Here is a 22,748-nt window from a genome sequence, read left to right on the forward strand (position 1 = left end):
GGTCCTTGGTCCGCCAGATACAAAATTGTGTCATCAGCATATAGACCTATTTTATCTACTGTATGACCTTTTCTCAGTCCCTTTATATAGATTCTGCTCTAATGGAAATTGCCAGTGGCTCCGCCGCCAGGGCATACAGTAGGGGGGACAGTGGGCATCCCTGTCTTGTTCCCCTCTCCAGAAGAAATTGCTCCGAAAGCCAGCCATTAACAAACACCCTTGCTTTAGGTGTCTGGTAAAGAAGCTTAACCCACTGCATGAACTGTGGACCAAAGCCATAATTACATAAACACTCCCACAGATATGGCCATTCTACAGAATCAAAGGCTTTGGCAGTGTAATGTGCTACCACCACCCTGGTTCCGGAATTGTCATGCTGAGCCTGTATGTTCATATATAATCCCCTAATGTTCATGGCAGTGTTTTTCCCTGGCATAAATCCTGTTTGGTCAGGATGTATTAACGTGAGTATAGCTGTGTTCAGTCTATTGGCCAGTATTAGCTAGTATCTTTATATCCAACTGTAGGAGTGATATAGGCCTATATGACTCAGGGTAATGGGGATCCTTGCCCGTCTTAGGGAGTACAATTATCTGGGCCTCTTGCATGGATAAAGGGAGCAAATTTGTGTCAAATATGGATTGATAAAGATCCTTGAGTTTAGGTATGAGCGTTTCTGAATATGTTGCATAGAATTCCAGGGGTAGACCATCTAGTCCAGGAGCTTTAGACTTGGCCAGTTGGGCAATCGCATCGGAAATATCCTGCATAGTTATGGGTGCATCTAGTAATTTCGCTTGTTCTGGTTTTAATCTGGGGAATTGGATAGTGTTTAAGTACGCCTGAAGTTCCGTTTGTGTGTGCGTTGTACGGGATTTATATAGGTTTTTATAGAATTGTAAAAACTGGGATGCTACCTTGAAGGGGTCTGTAATATTATTTCCCTCAGTGTATATTAGGGAAACTACCACCGGAGGTCCTGTCGTCCATATGAGATAGATATGCCAATAACCTGCCTGCCCTCTCCCCCTGCTCATATACTCTCTGCCTACAGAAAAATATACTTTGCTTGGCCTTCTCAGTGCATAACTGTGTTACCATGCGGGATTGTAATTTTACCCTGTCTAGGTTTTCGGGAGTGGGATTGGAGTTATAAATTGTTTCCAGTTCTTGTAACTTGTCAGTTGTTAATTGCAATGATAGGTTGGATGTCTGTTTTAGTCTATTTATTCTGATATTAAGAATCCTATGGGCCTGTTCCTTAAAGTCATCCCAGAATGTGTTGAGGGAGGGTGGGATTCTAGGTCTATCCAAGAAATATTCTCTTGGCTGCTTCTCTGATTAATGCTCTCCCTGCACAGGCTGTCAGTTTAGGTGGATGGCCATGTCTTGCTAGGTTTGCAGTTGTGTCAAAATCTTTCCATTTTTGGATGATGGATTGAACATTGCTCCGTGAGATGTTCAAAGCTTGGGATATTTTTTTATATATTTTATATATTTTTTTACCCTGCTTTAAACTTCCCTGACCTGTCTGGTGTGTTCCTTGGCCTTCATCGTGCTGTTTGTTCACTAAGGTTCTCTAACACACCTCTGAGGGCTTCACAGAATAGCTGTATTTATACTTAGATTAAAATACACACAGGTGGACTCTATTTACATATTAGGTAACTTCTAAAGGCAATTGGTTCCACTACATTTTAGTTAGGGGTATCAGAATAAAGGGGGCTGAATACAAATGCACGCCACATTTTTCACATATTTATTTGTAAAACATTTTGAAAACTATTAATAATTTTCCTTCCACTTCACAGTTATATGCCACTTTGAGTTGGACTGTCACATAAAATCCCAATAAAATACATTTACGTTTTTGGTTGTAACATGAAAAAATTTGGAAAATTTCAAGAGGTATAAATACTTTTTCAAGGCACTGTACATGTCCCCCAGGGCACTACCCAGACCCCCATAACCATTGTATACCCAATTACTTGCATGTAAGCCTTCAAAATGGTCACTTTTGATTTTTCACGTTCGGGTCCCATAGACTTCAATGGGGTTCACAATGTTGGAAAGCTCTGGTGCGAACCAAACAGGGGGTCGTTCAGCTCATCCCTACTTTTTACTACAACTGGTGCAACTCTGCAAAGAAACCAATCAGCTTCCAAGTTTTATTGCCAAAACTTAATTGAACAAGCTGAAGTTAGACACTGATTGGCTACCAGATTCTGAGTGTACTCGTTTTTGTAAATCTACCCCTACGGCTTCTCTCAGTCCACCCTTTTAGAGTAAAGGGCTATCCAGTCCCTCCCATCCCATTATTGGCTCATGTGAGCCTGCTGGCCAAGGTTAAAGGGTGCACGGGGCTTTATGAGTGGGAGCCAAAATTCACTTATTGTGAATTTGCCCAAAATGCACATGACTGTGTGGAATTTGCTGAAAATTCATAGAAAATTCATCATCAGGCAAATTCTAATTCCATGTCTACCATGGGGTTTTTAAATCCAATATATGTAAACGATGGAAATAAATATAGTTTTTAACCAGTTCACTACCACCCTATAGCAGATTTTCTGCTACAGGGAGGCTGTTATGTTCAGAATCACATACAGTATCTCCAAAAGTGATTAGACCCCTCACATTTTTGTAAATATTTTATTCTATGTTTTCATGTGACAACACTGAAGAAATTATACTTTGCTACAATGTAAAGTAGTGATTGTACAGCTTTTATAACAGTTATAACAGTGTAAATTTGTTGTCCCCTCAAAATAACTCAACACGCAGCCATTAATGTCTAAGATGCTGGCAACAAAAGTGAATACACCCATAAGTTAAAATGTCCAAATTGGGCCCATTTAGCCATTTTTCCCTCCCCGGTGTCATGTGACTCGTTATTGTTACAAGGTCTCAGGTGTGAATGGGGAGCAGGTGTGTTAAATTTGTTTTTATCGTTCTTATGCCCCGTACACACGGTCGGACATTGATCGGACATTCCGACAACAAAATCCTAGGATTTTTTCCGACGGATGTTGGCTCAAACTTGTCTTGCATACACAGGGTCACACAAAGTTGTCGGAAAATCCGATCATTCTGAACACGGTGACGTAAAACACGTACGTTGGGACTATAAATGGGGCAGTAGCAAATAGCTTTCATCTCTTTATTTATTCTGAGCATGCGTGGCACTTTGTGCGTCGTATTTGTGTACACGCGATCGGAAATCCCGACAACGGATTTTGTTGTCGGAAAATTTTATAGCCTGCTTTCAAACTTTGTGTGTCGGAAAATCCGATGGAAAATGTGTGATGGAGCCTACACACAGTCAGAATTTCCGACAACAAGGTCCTATCACACATTTTCCGTTGGAAAATCCAACCGTGTGTACGGGGCATCAGTCTCCCATACTGGTCACTGGAAGTTCAACATGGCACCTCATGGCAAAGAATTTTTGCTCTACATAAGATGGCCTAGGCTATAAGAAGATTGCCAAGACCCTGAAACTGAGCTTCGGCACAGTGGCCAAGACCATACAGCGGTTTAACAGGACAGATTCCACTCAGAACAGGCCTCGTCATAGTCAACCACAGAAGTTGAGTGCACATGCTCAGTGTCATATCCAGAGGTTGTCTTTGGAAAATAGAGTATGAGTGCTTCCAGCATGGCTGCAGAGGTTGAAGGGGTGGGGGGTCAGCCTGTCAGTGCTCAGATCATTCCCCGCACACTGCATCAAATTGGTCTGCATGGCTGTCATCCCAGAAGGAAGCCTCTTCTAAAGATGATGCACAAGAAAGCCCACAAACAGTTTGCTGAAGACAAGCAGACAAAGGACGTGGATTACTGGAACCATGTCCTGTGGTCTGATGAGACCAAGATAAACGTATTTGATTCAGATGGAGTCAAGCGTGTGTGGTGGCAACCAGGTGAGGAGTACAAAGACAAGTGTGTCTTGCCTACAGTCAAGCATGGTGGTGGGAGTGTCATTATCTGGGGCTGCATGAGTGTTGCCGGCACTGGTGAGCTACAGTTCATTGAGGGAACCATGAATGCCAACATGTACTGTGTTATACTGAAGAAGAGCATGATCCCCTCCCTTCGTAGACTGGACTGCAGGGCAGTAATCCATGATACATGATAACAACCCCAAACACTCCTCCAAGACAACCACTGCCTTGCTAAAGAAGATGAGAGTAAAGGTGATGGACTGGCCAACCATGTCTCCAGACCTAAACCCTATTGAGCATTTGTGGGGTATCCTCAAATGGAAGGTGGAGGAGTGCAAGGTCTCTAACATCTACCAGCTCTGTGGTGTCATCATGGAGGAGTGGAAAAGGATTCCAGTTGCAACCTGTGAAGCTCTGGTGAACTCCATGCCCAAGAGGGTTAAGGCAGTGCTGGAAACCCACCCAAAATATTGACACTTTGGGCCTAATTTGGACATTTTCACTTAGGGGTGTACTCACTTTTGTTGCCAGCGGTTTAGACATTAATGGCTGTGTGTTGAGTTATTTTGAGGGGGCAACAAATTTACACTATTATACAAGCTGTACACTCACTACTTTACATTGTAGCAAAGTGTAATTTCTTCATTGTTGTCACATGAAAAGATATAATAAAATATTTACAAAAATGTGACAGGTGTACTCACTGTATTTATGTGATCTGCACTTCCACATAGGGAGCACTTGCACATGCTGCTGGCGCACTGCTTCTGCTGTGATTAGTCACAGCAGATCCCAATCAGCGGGTGCCAGCCAATGGATGCTTGCCGACATCCGCTGATCAGTGAGGAGAGACACAGGACGGAGCTCTACATATGTAAACAATGCAGAGCTCTGTTCCGTCTGCAGGGATGTGGTGCATTTTGTTTCCCTGCAAAGCAGAGAAAAAAATCCAGCACGTCCCTTAATAAAAACACCACACTGTGTACACATACACGCTGGATAGATACACATTTAACCCTTTAATCGCCCTAGATATTTAACCCCTTCCCAGCCATTGTCGTTAGTACAGTGACAGTGTATATTTTTTATCACTGCATTAATGTCACTGGTTCCCACAAAGTATCAAAAATGTCATATTGTCCACCGTAATATTTCAGTCCTGCTATAAGTCACTGATCACCACCATTACAAGTATAAAAAAAATGTATTAAGTAGAATTCCAGTATATACAACAGTTTGTAGAAGCTATAACTTTTGCCCAAACCAATCAATATACGCTTACTGGGATTTATTTTTACCAAAAATATGTAGCAGAAAACATATTGGCCTAAATTCATGAAGAAAATAGATTTTTTTTTATTGGATATGTTTTATAGGAGAAAGTAAAAAATATTGGTTTTTTTTTGCAAAAATGTTGGCCTTTTTTTGTTTATAGTGCAAAAAATAAAAAACCTAGTGGTGATCAAATATCACCAAAAGAAAGCTCTATTTGTGGGGGAAAATGACATAAATTTCATTTATGGACAGCATTGTATGACCACGCAATTAAAGTAACACAGTGCTGTGTAGCAAAAAATGGACTGGTCATGAAGGGGGGTAAATCTTCCGGAGGTCAAATGGTTAATATAACTAATAAATATTAAATAAGTATAAACAATTATATGTCTAGACTTTAGTCATATTTCCCAATTCATTTTACCTTTTAGAAATATTTCTGAATATTGTCCACAAACATTGAAAATAATGACTGTTTTTCTGTTTTGAAGATCAGTTATGGAGCTACGGACTATTCTCTAACAAATAGGCTTCTCTATCCTCATGTATTCCGGACAATTCAGAATGACCATGTTCATTATATGGCTGTTATTAAGTTGTTGAAACATTTTAGCTGGACGTGGGTTGGAATATTTGCATCACAAGATGATGCCGGAGTCAATGACAAGGAGATATTAATAAAGTACATGAAAAGTAATGGTATTTGTGTTGAATATTCAGTTTCATTTTCGCCTAGTTTGTATGATAACTTTAATGTAGAACAAATTATAAATAATGTAAATTTTGTTCTTAAAAACTCCAGTGCTAAAGTAATTGTATTATGTGGATCTTTTATCAGTAACAATGTAATTCTTGATTTTTTCTATGATAATAATGCCATTTATGATAAAACATTTATTGTTCCTCCTCTGAGATCTCTCAGCTCTACAGGATATAATCCATACGAATTCTTTAATGGTAGCTTGGCTCTGGATTTATACCCTTTATTCATTCCAAATAAAGAACACTTTTTTGATAGAATTGACAAGACTTATACCTTAAATAATTCATCAGATTCCATCTATTATTTATCAATTGCAAAGTGTATGTCTGAAAACAAAGAAAATAGAAACAATACCATATTATGTCTACTTAGCATTAATAGGTCTCTGCGAGAAGAAATGTATCCAAATTTATTTAATATTCTGCATCAAGGACTCTCTCCACGAATTTATTATGCGGTAGAAGCTATGGCCAAAGCACTGCATGATATCAATCTGTTCTATAAAGGAAAATTGTATAATAAGCATCCTCATTATTACAGACATAAGGTACAGTATACAGCCTTTTCAAGGACTTTCTTAAAATTAAAAAAAATATATACTTTTCTGGTATTGGTGATCATTTGAAATGTAGCCTAAAAATTGATACAGTAAAATACCAAAAAATACCAAAAAATATCCAAACCCCCGCCCTTATCTAAAAAAAATATAGTTTGGCCTGATGGACAAACACAACCAATTGACCCTTTAACCAGGGGTGGTGTCAGGTTGGTGCACCCCCAAAATTTCCCCCCATCACCCCCATAGCACCCCATTAGCAGCCATCTTCGGTGCCTTGGGAAGAGATTCACAGTTTAAAGTCCAGGTCTCCTTCTTGTCATGGTGACTGCAGGGAGACCCAGCTGCTGATACTATCAGCACTGTCAGCCCCCCTATGTACACACAGCAGGGTTTCTCCTATCTTTCAGAACATTAGTCAGACACAAGACAATTTAATTCTAGTGCCTCGGCCAGCATAGGGAGGAATCTATGGAATCATTTACTAAGTCATAGCCAATCATCATCCGTCCATGCTGCAACCTCTCCCTCTTCCCCGCCACCAGATTTTGACTTCAGGGAGTTCCAGAGCGAAAGGAAGAAGCTACAGAGCAGCTACAGAGCCGCACCCATTTACTTGACTGGGTTGTGTTTGGTGGGCGCTAGCACCTGACAAAAGCATTGGGGTTTATAATCCCTGCTGTGAAGCAAAGCATCATGACCGCAGCCACCCCCAACCACTGCCTATACAAAGGGGTAGCAGGTGGGGCGGTAAAAACTCTGCTTAACTGCATGGTTTTACCACCCTCTAACCAGTAGTGTGAATGAGCCCTAACATTGTGGATGTTTCACAATAAATCTCACTAAAGTGAAAAGTGAGCTTTCCTTCTAACCACACCCTCCCTCATGTTACTGTAAAGTTTATTTTTCTAACCTGATAAAAATATACGCCACCAATCAATGTAAGGGCTCATTTACATTTGCAATAAGGGAGCTACACAAACAGGGATTTTACTGCCACCCTCCGACCAACCCCACCCTGCAACCATGTGTAATGCATACAGTGCAGTACTGAAGGCTTTTAAGGGTTAAAAGAGAATTGTGGTTTAAAAAAAAACATTTATACTTACCTATGTGGTGATGTGGTGGTCAGATCCTGCAGCTGTCTTCCACCACCTCTCACATGACTGCTGATCGCTCAGTTCTTGGTCTTCAGTGAGCAGATTATTGACTGTCAGTCACTGGCTCTCTGCTATTCCCTCCAGTGCTCACTGGAGTGTTGGGCTGTGGAGGGGGTGGAAGCGGCTGGCTCAGTCTGTCAGTGGCACAATGAAAGTCTGAACCAACTGCTGATTAGGCATTTAGGCAGATCCTAACCATATTGTTGGGATCTGTCCAGAGCCCGGACGGGCTCTGTGGTGTCAGCTGACATCAGCCTTTAGCCCGCTGTCTGCTGAATCTGAGTCACAGGAGTGCAGAACAAAGTGCAGTCCTGTGACCCACATGAGAAATATGGCCGAAATAACTTTGGCCATACTTCTCATTTAACCTCCCTAGCGGTAATCCCGAGTGTGGCTCGGGGTGAATTTTCATTACCAAAAGCGGTAAACCCGAGCCACACTCAGGATTGCATCGCAGGATCCAGGCAAGTTACTTACCTTGTCCCCAGGATCCTGCAATGTCCCCCACCCCCACTGTGTGTGGGGACTGTGTCCTCCGCTCAATCTATCACTGTGCCGGGCTCTGTTCCCTGTGAGTGTCGCAACGCATGGGCGGAGCCCGGCGCCATATTCAGAAAGTGAAAAAAGCATAATACATACACTACACTGTAATCTTACAGGTTACATTACTGTATCAAATCATTTCACATCCCTTTTGTCCCTAATGCTTTGTCCAGTGTCCTGCATTCAGTTTTATATTATATATATATATATATATATATATATATATATATACTATATACTCCATGGCATCCAAAAAGTGGCCCTTTACATCACAAGCGGTTTTAGACCAGCTAGAAAACAGCGATAGTAAATTAGAATCACTTGCAGAATTGAGCGATAGTGATTAGTAGGGAAATTCATCATCAGACACTGAAAGTAACAACAGCGACAATTCTGCAACTGAGCACATTTCTATGTTTTTGATTTGATTACATTATTGAATACATTTTATTATTATTATATTATTATTTGTTATAATTATTTATAGTTATTTATTATCATATAATTTATGATTTCATGTTTCAAACGTTATCATTAGGGATGAGCTTCGAGTTCGAGTCGAACTCATGTTCGACTCGAACATTGGCTGTTCGCAAGTTCGCCGAACAGCGAACAATTTGGGGTGTTCGCAGCAATTTCGAATGCCGCGGAACACCCTTTAAAAGTCTATGGGAGAAATCAAAAGTGCTCATTTTAAAGGCTAATATGCAAGTTATTGTCATAAAAAGTGTTTGGGGACCCAGGTCCTGCCCCAGGGGACATGGATCAATGCAAAAAAAACTTTTAAAAACGGCCGTTTTTTCAGGAGCAGTGATTTTAATAATGCTTAAAGTCAAACAATATAAGTGTAATATCCCTTTAAATTTCGTACCTGGGGGGTGTCTATAGTATGCCTGTAAAGGGGCGCATGTTTCCTGTGTTTAGAACAGTCTGACAGCAAAATGACATTTTGAAGGAAAAAACTCATTTAAAACTACCCGCGGCTATTGCATTGCCGACAATACACATAGAAGTTCATTGATAAAAACGGCATGGGAATTCCCCAAAGGGGAACCCCGAACCAAAATTAAAAAAAAAAATGACGTGGGAGTCCCCCTAAATTCCATACCAGGCCCTTCAGGTCTGATATGGATATTAAGGGGAACCCCGGCCAAAATTTAAAAAAAAAATGATGTGGGGTTCCCCCTAAATTCCATACCAGACCCTTCAGGTCTGGTATGGATTTTAAGGGGAACCCCGCGCCAAAAAAAAAAAAAAAAAAACGGCGTGGGGTCCCCCCAAAAATCCATACCAGACCCTTATCCAAGCACGCAACCTGGCAGGCCGCAGGAAAAGAGGGGGGGACGAGAGTGCGGCCCCCCCCTCCTGAACCATACCAGGCCACATGCCCTCAACATTGGGAGGGTGCTTTGGGGTAGCCCCCCAAAACACCTTGTCCCCATGTTGATGAGGACAAGGGCCTCATCCCCACAACCCTGGCCGGTGGTTGTGGGGGTCTGCGGGCGGGGGGCTTATCGGAATCTGGAAGCCCCCTTTAACAAGGGGACCCCCAGATCCCGGCCCCCCCCTGTGTGAAATGGTAAGGGGGTACAAAAGTACCCCTACCATTTCACTAAAACACTGTCAAAAATGTTAAAAATGACAAGAGACAGTTTTTGACAATTCCTTTATTTAAATACTTCTTCTTTCTTCTATCTTCCTTCATCTTCTGGTTCTTCTGGTTCTTCTGGCTCTTCTTCCGGCGTTCTCGTCCAGCATCTCCTCCGCGGCGTCTTCTAGCTTCTTCTCCTCGGGCCGCTCCGCACCCATGGCATGGGGGGGAGGCTCCCGCTCTTCTTCTCTTCTTCTTTTCTTCTCTTCTTCATTTTCTTCTCCGGGCCGCTCCTCACACATGCTAGCATGGAGGGAGGCTCCCGCTGTGTGATGGTGCTCCTCGTCTGACAGCTCTTAAATAATGGGGGGCGGGGCCACCCGGTGACCCCGCCCCCCTCTGATGCACGGTGACTTGACGGGACTTCCCTGTGACGTCACGGGGAATGCCACAGGGAAGTGCCGTCATGTCCCGTGCGTCAAAGGGGGGGCGGGGTCACCGGGTGGCCCCGCCCCCCGTTATTTAAGAACTGTCAGACGAGGAGCGCCGTCACACAGCGGGAGCCTCCCTCCATGCCAGCATGGATGCGGAGCGGCCCGGAGAAGAAAATGAAGAAGAGAAGAAGAAAAGAAGGAAGAAGAGAAGAAGATGAAGAAGAAGAGAAGAGCGGGAGCCTCCCCCCATGCCATGGGTGCGGAGCGGCCCGAGGAGAAGAAGATAGAAGACGCCGCGGAGGAGATGCTGGACGAGAACGCCGGAGGAAGAACCAGAAGAGCCAGAAGAACCAGAAGAACCAGAAGATGAAAGAAGATAGAAGAAAGAAGAAGTATTTAAATAAAGGAATTGTCAAAAACTGTCTTGTCATTTTTAACATTTTTGACAGTTTTTTAGTGAAATGGTAGGGGTCCCTTACCATTTCACACAGGGGGGGGGCCGGGATCTGGGGGTCCCCTTGTTAAAGGGGGCTTCCAGATTCCGATAAGCCCCCCACCCGCAGACCCCCACAACCACCGGCCAGGGTTGTGGGGATGAGGCCCTTGTCCTCATCAACATGGGGACAAGGTGTTTTGGGGGGCTACCCCAAAGCACCCTCCCAATGTTGAGGGCATGTGGCCTGGTACGGTTCAGGAGGGAGGGGGGGGCGCACTCTCGTCCCCCCCTCTTTTCCTGCGGCCTGCCAGGTTGCGTGCTCGTATAAGGGTCTGGTATGGATTTTTGGGGGGACCCCACGCCGTTTTTTTTTTTTTTTTTTGGCGCGGGGTTCCCCTTAAAATCCATACCAGACCTGAAGGGTCTGGTATGGAATTTAGGGGGAACCCCACGTCATTTTTTTTTAAATTTTGGCCGGGGTTCCCCTTAATATCCATACCAGACCTGAAGGGCCTGGTATGGAATTTAGGGGGACTCCCACGTCATTTTTTTTTTTTTATTTTGGTTCGGGGTTCCCCTTTGGGGAATTCCCATGCCGTTTTTATCAATGAACTTCTATGTGTATTGTCGGCAATGCAATAGCCGCGGGTAGTTTTAAATGAGTTTTTTCCTTCAAAATGTCATTTTGCTGTCAGACTGTTCTAAACACAGGAAACATGCGCCCCTTTACAGGCATACTATAGACACCCCCCAGGTACGAAATTTAAAGGGATATTACACTTTTATTGTTTGACTTTAAGCATTATTAAAATCACTGCTCCTGAAAAAACGGCCGTTTTTAAAACTTTTTTTTGCATTGATCCATGTCCCCTGGGGCAGGACCCAGGTCCCCAAACACTTTTTATGACAATAACTTGCATATTAGCCTTTAAAATTAGCACTTTTGATTATTCATGTTCGTGTCCCATAGACTTTAACGGTGTTCGCGTGTTCGAACAAACTTTTTTCCTGTTCGCATGTTCTGGTGCGAACCGAACAGGGGGGTGTTCGGCTCATCCCTAGTTATCATACCCGGGATGTCTACTAGACTCTTGTTTGGACAGATTTAAGTGAGTTATTCCTAAGAATTACAGGCCTACAATATAAAATGACAAATTTCCATGCAAAACAATGTACCGCTTTGAGAGGCAAAAATCTGACATAATCATACTGCCAGGGAGGATAAAACAGGCAGTGAGGAGGCAGCATATCACCGCTCAGTCACCTGTCAAGTGTCTATGAAAAGCAATCCTCCAAGAATAGTATTTCCCAGGAATGACATTGGCAGATAAAAATGTAAACAAGTCCCAACAGAGCAATTTTCACTCACCGCCAATATAACTGGGGCATTACACTAGCCAGAATGTCACTGGGGGCATTGTTGCTCAATTACATTACCTAGATCAGTGTTTCTCAACACCAGCCCTCAAGGCGCCCCAACAGGTCATGTTTTCAGGCTTTCCATTTTTTTCACAGGTGATTTTATTAGTTTCACTGCCTTAGTAATTACCACAGCTGTTTCATCTGAGAAAAATCCTGAAAACATGACCTGTTGGTGCGCCTTGAGGACTGGAGTTGAGAAACACTGACCTAGATGATCAGTGGAAATTAGACACGTGCTATTTGTTCTGGTCCGAATACAAATTCGGACAAATTTTCGGTTATTCAGAGATTGGGATGTATCCCAATTTCTGAATGAAATAGTAACAAAAAATAACAAATTTAATTGAAATAAGTAAAAACTTGTTTATTCTTTTTCGAATGAATTGCACATTTTCAGAATTATTAGAATTCGGATTAGTTGAAAAATGATTGACCGATTAGAATTCTGTGTGAAGAATAGCTGGTTGTTAAGCAGCGGGTCAGGAAGCCGGCCGTCGTGTCCTTAACAACCAATGACTCATCAGCTGCATAGATGTGAACCTAGGGTAAAGGTTAGATTCACTGGTCAGGAAAGTGCATCTTGCAAGATGAGCAATTAATGACTGGACCCTCTGATCTAAAGGCCGATATCAGATTGGACGCAAACCACAAAATTCTATCCCTCAAAAAAAGCAGCCCCAGATGATATCCTTCCTGCCCTGCAAAGACTCACCTGGTCACTGGAAATTATATTTTTCTTCTGGCTTTAATAACTGGAAGCATGATTTAGCTCATTTACCGTGAGCCCAGGATGGCAAGGCATCCCTGCCCTTGACTGAAAGGAGAATGCAGATGAGTTCAGCACCAAGTCTTTACATGACACTCCTCTCTGCGGAATTAAGGTTCAACCCAAGTGGAGGGTGGGACCAGAGGGGGATATCAGGAGTGAGTTGGACTTTAAATATACGTTTTTATTTGACAAATTTCTATTCCTTATTTAACACACTTTTCTATTTCTATTTTCATGTTGAAGTTGCATCACTATTTAAAAGAAATGAAATATGCGTTTGGCTTAAATGAGCCAGCACCTTTTTTTAATGAATACGGAGAATTTGTTTATCACTACAAAATAACAAATTTGATATATAAGGATTATATCACTGTGATTTATAGTGATGTGGGGAATTTTACATCCTGGGCTCCAGAAGATCAGCAATTTCAAATTAATACTGAAGCCATAACATGGAGGCTCGGCAGTGAGGTAGGCTGTATTTGGTTAATGATATCACCACTATCGCTGCCTCTTCCCTTATATAACTGAGGGCAGCTCAGCCAGGTCATCGCATATCATTTGGTGGTGGACATTGTGACTGATTTACAACAAGGGACATTTTTGGGTTTTTTTTATTTTGTTTTTATTAAGAACTTGTCAAATGTCTGGGTGTCTATTTCTAAGTTACATTTTTTTTTTGTAAATGAGTAGGGGTACTATGTAACCCATACTCTTTCACATGGGGGGCAGTATCTGGACACCCCCCTAAATTTTAAATGTGGCTTCCAGATTCCGATAAACCTCCTACCTGCAGACTCCCACAACCACTAGGCAAGACAAGTGAAGAGGCCCTTGTCTTTATCAACATGGAGACAAGGTTCTTTGTCTGAGGGGTTCCCTCTAGCAAGGTACCTTCCTCATGTCCCCCCGCCTTTTCCTAGCCAGCCAGGCTAAATGCTCAGGTTAAGGGTGTGGAATGAATTTTTAGTGGGACCTCACATGATATTTTTAAAACTTGTACCAGACTCAAAGAGTCTGATATGTATGGGGGAGGGTGGGGTACTACACTTTTTTCATTCTTGCTGTAGAAAAAAAAACTGTGTAAATTGGCAAATTACATTCAGTGCAGCCCCATGTTTTTTTTTTTTTTACACCCCCCTTTTATCTACTAAACAAGAAAATGGGTATTTTTAATTTGACAGATCTGTCTCTCATTGATTTTTATGGGGTTTGGATTTGGCATCCAAACTCTTTTCGTCTGGGTTCACACTATTGCTGCATGCGGCTCACAGCAGGGGTCCGGTGCGTCCCCGTTCACTGTTTCAGGTCCAATTTCAGCCTGAATTTTTGGGCTGAATTCAGACCTGAAATGAACCAACAGATGCACCGGACCCCTGTGCAAATTTGCATGGGAGCCACAGCGAAGATATGTGAACCAGCTCCATAGAGAGCCGGGCACAATCTCCTACCATGCAAATTATATGCAGGGAAACCGCATGCAATTCTCATAGGTGTGAACCCAGCCTTAAGGATCACAGAACCCCTGCCTAACAGAACCCAGAGCAGTTCAGCTCATCACTACTTCTTATGAACCAAAGCAATGTCACCATTTCTTCTGTGGGCCTGTTTATTCAGTGATAACTTTGCATTATTTCAGAGAACAAAATAATACATGAATTGGGATGATTTACTAAAACTGGAGAATGCAAAATCTGGTGCAGCTGTACATGGTAGCCAATCAGCTTCTAACTTCAGCTTGTTCAATTAAGCTTTGACAAAAAAACAAAAACAAACTGGATGCTGATTGGTTTCTATGCACAGTTGCACCAGATTTTGCACTCTCCAGTTTTAACCCCTTGCCAACCACTGCACAATGATGTATGTACAATGTAGGCACAATGGCACGGCTGGGCAAATGGGCATAACTGTACATCCCTCCGTTGATGCCAGGCAGCAGGCCAGCGCATGCCGGCGGCGGGTGCGCGTGTCGCAGGAGTGCACCCGTGGGTCCCGCGGACTCAATGTCTGACGGTGGCCCACGATCACGGGGAGGAGAGGCAGAACAGGGAAATGCCTATGTAAACAAGGCATTTCCCTGTTCGTCTAGTGACATGACAGAGATCTTCTGTTCCCAGCCATCGGGAACAGTGATCTCTGTCATGTTCTACTGAGCCCATCCCCCTACAGTTAAATCACACCTAGGAAACACAGTTAACTCCTTGATCGCCCCCTAGTGTTAACCCCTTCCCTGCCAGTGACATTCATACAGTAATCAGTGGCTATTTTTAGCTCTGCTGACCATAGAGCTGATCAGAGACCAGAATGGCTCCAATCACCTCTATGGCCTAAGAAACCGGAAGCTGCAAGCATTTAATGACTTAGATTTCACCGGATGTAAACAGCGCCATTGGGAAATTGGAAAAGCATTTTATCACACTGAACTTGGTGTGGTCAGATGCTTTGAGGGCAGACGAGAGATCCAGGGTCTGATAGACCCCATTTTTTTCAAAAAAGAGTACCTGTCACTACCTAATGCTATCATAGGGGATATTTACATTCCCTGACATAACAATAAATATGATAAAAAAAAAGAAAGGAACAGTTTAAAAATAAGATAAAAAAGCAAAAAAAACAATTAATAAAAAAAAAAAAAAAAAAGCACCCCTGCCCCCTCCACTCTTGCGCTAAGGCGAACGCAAGCGTTGGTTTGGGGTCAAATGTAAACAGCAATTGCACCATGCATGTGAGGTATCACCGTGAAGGTCAGATCAAGGGCAGTAATTTTAGCAGTAGACCTCCTCTGTAAATCTAAAGTGGTAACCTGTAAAGGCTTTTAAAGGCTTTTAAAAATGTATGTAGTTTGTCGCCACTGCACGTTTGTGCGCAATTTTAAAGCATGTCATGTTTGGTATCCATGTACTCAGCCTAAGATCATCTTTTTTATTTCATTAAACATTTGGGCAATATAGTGTGTTTTAGTGCATTAAAATTTTAAAAAGTGTGTTTTTTCCCCTAAAAATGCATTTAAAAAATTTCTGCGCAAATACTGTGTGAAAAAAAAAATGAAACACCCACCATTTTAATCTGTAGGGACTGTGCTTTTAAAAAAAAATATATAATGTTTGGGGGTTCAAAGTAATTTTCTTGCAAAAAAAAATATTTTTTCATGTAAACAAATTGTGTCAGAAAGGGCTTTGTCTTCAAGTTGTTAGAAGAGTGGGTGATGTGTGACATAAGCTTCTAAATGTTGTGCATAAAATGCCAGGACAGTTAAACCCCCCCCAAATGACCCCATTTTGGAAAGTAGACACCCCAAGCTATTTGCTGAAAGGCATGGCGAGTCCATGGAATATTTTATATTGTGACACAAGACAAATATTTTTTTTTTTTGCACAAAGTTGTCACTAAATGATATATTGCTCAAACATTCCATGGGCATATGTGAAATTACACCCCAAAATACATTCTGTTGCTTCTCCTGAGTACGGGGATACCACATGTGTGAGACTTTTTGGGAGCCTAGCCGCATACGGACCCCAAAAACCAATCACCGCCTTCAGGGTTTCTAAGGGTGTAAATTTTTGATTTCACTACTCTCTGCCTATCACAGTTTCGGAGGCCATGGAATGCCCAGATGGCACAAACCCACGCCCAAATGACCCCATTTTGGAAAGTAGACACCCCAAGCTATTTGCTGAGAGGTATGGTGAGTAATTTGCAGACCTCGCTTTTTGTCACAAAGTTTTGAAAATTGAAAAAAGAAAAAAAAAAATGTCTTTTCTTTCTTCGTTTTCAAAAACAAATGAGAGCTGCAAAATACCCACCATGCCTCTCAGCAAATATCTTGGGGTGTCTACTTTCCAAAATGGAGTCATTTGGGGGGGTTTGTGCCATCTTGGCATTTTATGGCCTTCGAAACTGTGATAGGTAGTGAGGAGTGAAATCAAAAATTTACGCCCTTAGAAATCCTGAAGGCGGTGATTGGTTTTCGGGGCCCCGTACGCAGCTAGGCTCCCAAAAGTCCCACACATGTGGTATCCCCATACTCAGGAGAAGCAGCAGAATGTATTTTGGCATATAATTCCACATATGCCCATGGCATGTTTGAGCAATATATCATTTAGTGACAACTTTGTGCAAAAAAAAAAAAAAAAAAAGTTTGTAATTTTCCCGCAACTTGTGGCAAAATATAAAATATTCCATGGACTCAATATGCCTCTCAACAAATAGCTTGGGGTGTCTACTTTCCAAAATGGGGTCATTTGGGGGGGGGGGGTTGAACTGTCCTGGAATTTTATGGCCTTCAAAACTGTGATAGGTAGTAAGGAGTGAAATCAAAAATTTACGCCCTTAGAAATCCTGATGGCGATGCTTGGTTTCGGGGCCCCGTACGCAGCTAGGCTCCCCATACTCAGGAGAAGCAGCTAAATGTATTTTGGGGTGCAATTCCACATATGCCCATGGCCTGTGTGAGCAATATATCATTTAGTGACAACTTTTTGTAATTTTTTTTTTGTCATTATTCAATCACTTGGGACAAAAAAAAATTATATTCAATGGGCTCAACATGCCTTTCAGCAATTTCCTTGGGGTGTCTACTTTCCAAAATGGGGTCATTTGGGGGGGGGTTGTACTGCCCTGCCATTTTAGCACCTCAAGAAATGAGATAGGCAGTCATAAACTAAAAGCTGTGTAAATTCCAGAAAATGTACCCTAGTTTGTAGACGCTATAACTTTTGCGCAAACCAATAAATATACGCTTAGTGACATTTTTTTTACCAAAGACATGTGGCTGAATAAATTTTGGACTAAATGTATGTCTAAAATTGAGTTTATTGGATTTTTTTATAACAAAAAGTAGAAAATATTGTTTTTATTCAAAATTTTCGGTCTTTTTCCATTAATTGCGCAAAAAATAAAAACCGCAGAGGTGATCAAATACCATCAAAAAAAAGCTCTATTTGTGGGAACAAAAGGACGAAAATTTAGTTTGGGTACAGCATTGCATGACTGCACAATTAGCAGTTAAAGTGACGCAGTGCCAAATTGTAAAAAGTGCTCTAGTCAGGAAGGGGGTAAACCCTTCCTGGGCTGAAGTGGTTAATTAGTTTACGGCCAACGCCCTTTGTATAAAAATCCATGGGAAAGTCTGTACAAAGTCCGATCGTGTGTATGAGGCTTAACTTATTCCTTTTGTTAAGATACAAAAATTACAGTTCTGGTACAAATGAAATGTAGGATTTTTTTTTTTTTTATTTGACTAATTTTTAAATGTAACACAAAAAAAAGCTTAACACAAAAAAAAAACAAGCAGACATTGAAAAAGTTTATTAGTGAATTAAAAAGTAGAAATTAGAAAACCATCAGAAAATAATAGAAGGCTAATAGGGGATGGAGGATATGTATTTTAGGGCTGGTAAGTGTTAACTAGGGGTCAAAAAGTGTTAAAAAGGAACACTTTTTTATTGAAAAAAAGAAAAACACATCAAAATTAAACAAATATAATACAAAGAAACAATAATATTGCATTGTATTTCTGAATTACACTTCTCCATTTTTGACAACAGACACTGCAGCAGCTGTTGTTGTGTTATTAAGCAAGTCTAGGCTGTCATTGTAATTGCTGGTTAGAGCAGCAGAAAGCTACTTAAGTGAAGTTATTTTTTTCATGTATCATGCCAGATGGTTAATGCATACAGTGCACTCCTGGTTAGAGATCTAAAAAAAGTATGAATGATACTACTTTTATGTTTCCTGTTCCAACATGGTGTACTTCACCACTATATATGTTACCAAGAATGCTCTTTATGGCTTTTGAACTGTGGCCAGGCGGCAAAGAATTCTTGGGGATGTCATAACACTCTATGTGGTGTTACAGAACAGTACAATTTTCACAGGCAAACTTAGCGACAGCATACACTGGCAGCGCTGACAAGCTTACATAGCTAAGTTAAAAAAAAAAAAAAATCTATGGTAGTTTTAGCAGCAAGACATTTTTCGTAAAGCTGTAATAGGCCCTGCTATTACTGCCAGATATAAATTGGCCAGTAGTTCACTGAGGTTGTCCTTGTTCCTACTGATTAGGTGTTTGTCCTCTCTGTGACTCTCTGCTACTCTGCTTGCTTGGCTTGCCCAGTGGCGTGGGGCTCACTCACCAGGGAAGGTCCAGATTCCACAGGTAGCACTGTGTGTGGTGGCAGTGACAGCAGTCTCTGCTCCTTGTCTTCCCACAGTCTCTTTGGTCTGTTTACTGGATGTAGAGAAGGGGTAGGCTCTCTGTCATAGTTCCTCTGGGGGCAATCAAGTGGAGCATTCTCAGAGATTCCTCCACATGATTATCCCAACAGAGAGAGATTGCTCCATAATGATTGCCTCAATCAATATACGGGGGGGGGCTTGACCGGCACGCGAACAGGATTGCTGCTTAGAACAGGAGCTCTTCACACCAGCCGCTAGTACAAGCATCAGCCAGCTTCCAGCTATCTCTCACTGCATCCCCCAGCCTGTGGATATCACTTGCAGCACCCGGGAGGTCATGTCCCTAAAGAGGAAGGAGGATTGGCTCCCCCACAAACTGACGGCCTACATGTAAAAGCCAACCGCAAGGCGAAGCCAAGATGGCGCTGCGGCCGGTCCTCTGCATAAATCATCCACGGCTCTCCTCCCCACACAATCCATGCAGTCTGCACCCTCTGTTGTGAACCAGGAAACCTCCCTGAATACTGGAATGGAGCCTCCACCTTCTCCTTCAGGTACCCCAGTATCTAGCAGCCCTGCTAAGGTAAAAATGCTCCTGGATGTCACTGCAGCCAGCTATGAGGTAAGCCATATCACCTTATTAACTCCTGCATTGCCAATGCAAAATTCTATGCCTGACTCCATAGCTGCCTTCCCTACTATCGGACAACCAGTGATGGACACTACATTAAAGGATATGCTAATGTCCTTAAGAAGCTCACTACAAGCTGATATGCTTTCTCTCATGCAAAGATTTGGCCACAGCATAGATGTACTGGAGACTAGGGTCACCCATATTGCAGCTAACATAGGAGACATTACTAACACTGTGAACGACATTATTGACACTCAAGAAGACCAGGCTCAGGACACTAAATGGTTAAAAGATAAAATTGCAGATATCAAGGATAGTTCCAGATGCAATAACATCAAAATACCGGGATCGGTGCAAAACTCTGACCTATCCTCCTACGCACGTGGTCTAATCAAAACCATACTACCTGAAACAAAAAATTTTGAGCTGATCATCGACCGCATCCACAGGCTGCCAAAACCTACATTTCTCTCTGCCACAGTCCTTTGGATTCACGTCTTTCACGTCAAAGAGCAATGCAAAAAATGAGAACACTAGGCACCCTACCTGACCCATATGGCCAACTGCAAATATTTGCGAACTTATCCCAGCATACCCTGAGCTGCCACAGACAATTCAACAACATCACCAAGACGCTGCATAACAACCAGATCCAGTACCAGTGGATAGCACCAGCCAAAATCTGCATCACCTATAATGGATCAAAGCACACAGTGTCCTCGTTTAAAAATGGAATGAGCCTCCTGCAGGAATGGGGCATTATTCCTGATACATCTGATACAACCCCCATGGATCAGAGTACCATCAGGAACTTGCAAGCTCATCCTTTACCGCAAAGAGCCAAAAAACCCGCTAAATAACTAGCAAGAGCAAGATCACCCACACAAAGCGGTCCGGCATGATGCTCGCCCACAATCGGTCTTGCAAACTTTTTGTCCCCACTCTTACATTCCTTGGCACCAGTTGTGCCTACCCACAGGAAGTAATTTCTAGGCAGTGCCCTAGAGTTGTGTTATCTTTTTCTTTTCATTCTTTTACTCAGCAAGTTAACTTCAGAGACTACTCAAGGTTGCCTAGTGTTACCCTTTGATGACTTGCATCTAAGAGAACACCCACTGCTCAAACATGAACCCCCCCATCTTGGCATAACATTGATCTGAGATATGCCCTCTGATCAAGGAACAAGAACAACAAACCACAAACCTTCCTCTTCAGATACGTTATCACTACTACTGCTACATGACCATCATGATTCTATCAATTAATGTAAATGGTCTTAATCACCCTGCAAAGAGATCGTCTCTCTGGAAGCTAGCATAGTGTTCAAGAAACACACTTCTGCGAGTCCAATCCTCCATCATGTAGGAACAGGGAAATTGATACCATCATTACAGCCAATGCCCCACATAAAAATAAAGGCACTTTGATAGCCTTTACTCTACACCCTTTCAACTGCAAAGGATCCGGATGGACGCTACCTTATAGTAGTAGAAACCATCAACAACTCACCATACACTATCATCTCAGTTTACGCACCCAATGTCCACCAGCTGAGATTGATCCGCAAATTACACAAGAAAGTTCTTGCTGTTCAACAAGGTGCTGTTGTATGGTGTGGCGACTTATATCACCCCAGACCCTCACATTGACACTACATCTATTCCTAAATGAGGCAAACCAGGTTTAAACCCACTGATATCTAACCTGCGGCTATACGATGTATGGAGATGCCAGCATGCAAAGAAAAGGATTATATATATTCTTTCACCTCGCCACAACACATATTCCCGCATTGATCTCTTTCTTTTGGACCAATGGACTTTGCAAAAAGTTTCATCCTCATCTATACTTCCTGCTACTTGGTTGGACCATTCCCCAATATGTATTACTATAGAGGATAACCCTAAAACATCACCAACCTTCCTTTGGAAGATGAACACGAGCATTCTTCAGTCTAAGCTATTCTCAGAGTGAAAAATAAGAAAAAAATACCACGCTAACCTAATAAAAAAAATAATAAATAAAAAGCTGCAGCTAAAATTTGTGAGATACACACAAAACAATGAGTACAAATGGAAAAGAAAAAGCTGTGCAAATATACTATAATTTAACAGTGAGTGAATACCCATGGTGAATGAAAAACAATCTCGGTACCATTGAAAAATAAATATATATAATCCTCAATAAGTGATTAAACAATCTAGTGATAAGAGTCCAGTGATATCAGTGAAGGTAATTTAAACTCCTTGATATAAAGACACCACCCTCTGATGTGATCCACCACCACATAAAATGCACGCCTGTATAATTGGTAATGACCGGACATCAATCCAGCAGCAGCAACTCTCTGTGGTTACACCGAAGGCTAGCCAGGAGACCTCAAATCAACGAGTATACAGGGCAAGGCATCGATTAGAAACCCAAGAAAATGGAGAGAAGCTAAGCATAGTGTGAATCAGCATATTAAAAAATTATTAAAAATAAAGGTTGCACTTACACAGGACTGAAGTTAAAAACATCCATAGAAAAATTGCCGGCCGGCTTGCAGGCACCCGTCCGCATACAAGGTACACCGCGATGATGTCAGCATGTCAACATCCCGACATTGTTCCCCAAACAATGTCATTTTTGAGACGAAACGTACTTCGGGAGGTTGACGTGTTGACATCATCGTGGTGTACCTTGTATGCGGACGGGTGTTTGCAAGCCAGCCGGAAAGTTTTCTATGTATGTTTATAACTTCAGTTCCGTGTAAGTGCAACCTTTATTTTTAATAAACTTTTAACATACTGATTCACTCTATGGTGAGCTTCTCTCCATTTTCTTGGGTTTCTGATCGATACTTTGTGCTGTATACCCATTGATTTGAGGTCTCCTGGCTAGCCTTTGGTGTAACCACAGACAGTTGCTGCTGTTGGATTGATGTCCGGACATTGACCAATTATACAGGCTTGCCAAAGCTTGCATTTTATGTGGTGGTGGATCACATCAGAGGGTGCTGTCTTTATATCAAGGCGTTTAAATTACCTTCACTGATATCACTG

Source organism: Aquarana catesbeiana, linkage group LG01 (assembly GCF_042186555.1).
Source record: "Aquarana catesbeiana isolate 2022-GZ linkage group LG01, ASM4218655v1, whole genome shotgun sequence".
In the NCBI taxonomy this organism is placed as follows: Eukaryota; Metazoa; Chordata; class Amphibia; order Anura; family Ranidae; genus Aquarana; species Aquarana catesbeiana.